Below are 2,934 nucleotides of genomic sequence, written 5' to 3' on the forward strand. Positions count from 1 at the left end.
TGCTCTGTTTCCTCTTGTTGGTCTCATGAGCTTTGCTTTATTCCACGGTTACAAATGATACCCCTAAATTTGCCTGAGGCCATTGATTGTTTTTGTTCTTACTAATTGGCTGTGTGGCCTTGGGCCCATTGTGTACCCTCTCTTGTCTACATTTGTATCTAAAAATCGAGGGTGTTGGGCTACTGGCCTTTTGGTTCTAACATACAAAGAGTTTCACCCACACAGTCTCTGCTTCCACACATCCTCCTTAAGATTCCCTTTGCATCCTCCTTAGAATGGATCCAAGGCATTATTTTTGTTTACAAAGGAGGCATATTTCAACATAAGCAATTTCTGAGAATTTTTAGCAGTAAACCCGATCAATCGTGTAATGACCATGTCTTCAATATTTATGGAAAGTTATTCCTCCATCTGATGGACGCAGACCTCAGATAAAGAGCACAATGGAGCTAGTCAGGTTATTTCTTCTTGAGGGAACTTTGGTAATATGTGTCTTTCATGGAATCCATCCATTTTATTAAGTCGTCTTCTTTATTGGCATAAAATAATTCATAGTATTCCCTTATCATTATTTTATGTAGAAGGCCCTAGTACTTTCACAAATATGTTGTCGCTCCTAAATATGAGGGAAAACTATGTATTTTTTGGAAACATTTCCTTTTAAGTTGCTTTACTTGCTTGCTATTTAATTATATGTTGTACATGGTGGCTGTCTTATCAAGAGGTCAGAATCATTTAAAAAGTGCTTTTTAGGGGCGCCTGGGTGGCTCAGTCGTTAAGCATCTGCCTTCGGCTCAGGTCATGGTTCCAGGGTCCTGGGATCGAGCCCTGATCAGTGGGGAGTCTGCTTCTCCCTCTCCCACTCCCCCTGCTTGTGTTCCCTCTCTCACTGTGTCTTTCTCTGTCAAATAAATAAATAAATAAATAAATAAAATCTTGAAAAAAAGTGCTTTTTAAGGAATCCACAGGCTCTTTGCCTCCTTCGTCCTGTATAATAATGCTTAGCAGAGGGTCCACTGGCCCCGCAGATGAGCAGCTGATAAACAAGGAGTCAGAGTCTGTAGGGCCAGGCACTTTCAGATGGTTCAAATATTCCCAGTGTCTCCACATCAATCTGAGATCCATCCAAACCAAAGCATGAAGATGCAGAAAGGGATAGAAAAAAGAAGATGGGGTTTGCTTGTAGAATCATTTCTGCTGCCTCCCCTACAGAAATGGACTGTGGTGTAGCTCTAGCTAGCCCAGTGTGTTTAGATACTGTTAGGACACAGGCCAGTGGAGACTGGTGGTCTGGGGAAGGCCCTTGGGTGCGATAACCAGCCAGAAAAAAGGAAAATATGAGGTCGTGGAGGCATCAAGTCAGCTGGAGACTGTACTTTCTCCTTCCAAAGAGCCTCCCTGAACAGCACTGAGAAAAGCAAAATTCAGCCCAAATCAAGTTTCTTGGGCTGCAGCCGACAATTAGGATTAAAAATCCAGGTCATAGAAAACAACATCCCGGCCTGGGAGCCATGCCTTGTTGGAATTTTACTGAGTGAGAGGTGACACCCCAGGAATGAGATCGTGGGTGAGTTGGGGCGTGTTGGGAGGAAACAGTAAACCCAGGGGTGAGACAGAAAGATAAGCTGTCCCCAGGGGAAGCTTCCGTCAAAGCAACCCAGCATTGGATGTCGCAAAGGGGGACAACATGAGCGACAGGGCGGCATCTGGTGAGGCTCAGCAAGCCCAGAGCCGAAGGGGAAAACGGGAGCATAAAAGCTTCATGTGATGAAATCATCGGAAAGCGGGAGGAGGGTTCATCTGGAGGAAAAACTGTCGGAGAGCAATGGTTATTCTTGTGGTCCCTGGAATGTCTGAGGCCATGTTAATATTAATGCCCAGCTTGGAGTTCCAGTGGCCCCGCCTGCATACACGGGACCTCAGCCAGTGTCCCCGAGTCCCCAGGACAGGGTGTCACCTGTGCTCAGGTACACTGCAGCTCCTATTCTTTCTCCAGCAGTTAAGTCATTCCTCACTCCCCCACCTCTGCTGTCAGTGTGTCCCTAAGGCCCCACGTTGTCCTCTTCTGCTGTGCTGGGGAAGGTGGGGCGGCTGCCTCTGTTTACTCTTGCACCTTGTCACCTGCGTCCCAGAGCCTCACACAGGCTTTTGAAACCCAGCTCATTTAGCGTCCCTCATTGAACCTGTGCTCCGAGGACCGGGAGGGCGGGTGCAGATGCCATTCCACTGCCTCTTTTGTCACCGTCTCTTTTCTTCTTCCTTCCTCCCAGGTGTCTGGTACCTGTGCACGAAACACCTCCTTCTTCCGCCTTCGCTCACTCCCTCGCCTGCCCATTTGGCAGCCGGCGCATGTAGATTCCAGAGAAGTGAACCCACCCCTGGGCCAGGGCCTCCCCTGGATCCCACTTGGGATTTGGTTGGGTCATGCCACCATGCTTTCAGGGTTAATCAAAGGCATATGCACTAGTCCAAGGACTTTGTAATCTCCCCCGCCATGGTCTGTGTATTTTGGTTCGGCTAGCCACTTTGGTGATGTAAGAGGTAGTCTGTAGCGTGCTTCTTAAACTTCCAGATGCATCAGACCACCTAGGGATTGTGTTAAAATGCAGAATCTGATCCTGTAGGTCTGGGCTGGGGTCTGAAATTCTGCATTTCCAACAAGCTCCCAGGTAAGTGCAGTGCCGCGGGTCCACTCTGGGTCGTCAAGGTGGTCCTTCTCTCCTTCACTTCTGTGTGCTGTCCTTAAAGGAAAACTCAGGCAATGGACTTTCTGATTGGGCTGCACTGGTGATGTCACATTTTAATTACATACCATACGTTCCTTACTCACATGGTGAAAATGAAGGTACTGTGGGTTGTAATACTACTTTAAGGAATTGTTTTATGGGCCACTTTGAAATTGCTTATAGGCGACCAGCATTCCCAGAAGCATAC

Source organism: Neomonachus schauinslandi, chromosome 1 (assembly GCF_002201575.2).
Source record: "Neomonachus schauinslandi chromosome 1, ASM220157v2, whole genome shotgun sequence".
In the NCBI taxonomy this organism is placed as follows: domain Eukaryota; kingdom Metazoa; phylum Chordata; class Mammalia; order Carnivora; family Phocidae; genus Neomonachus; species Neomonachus schauinslandi.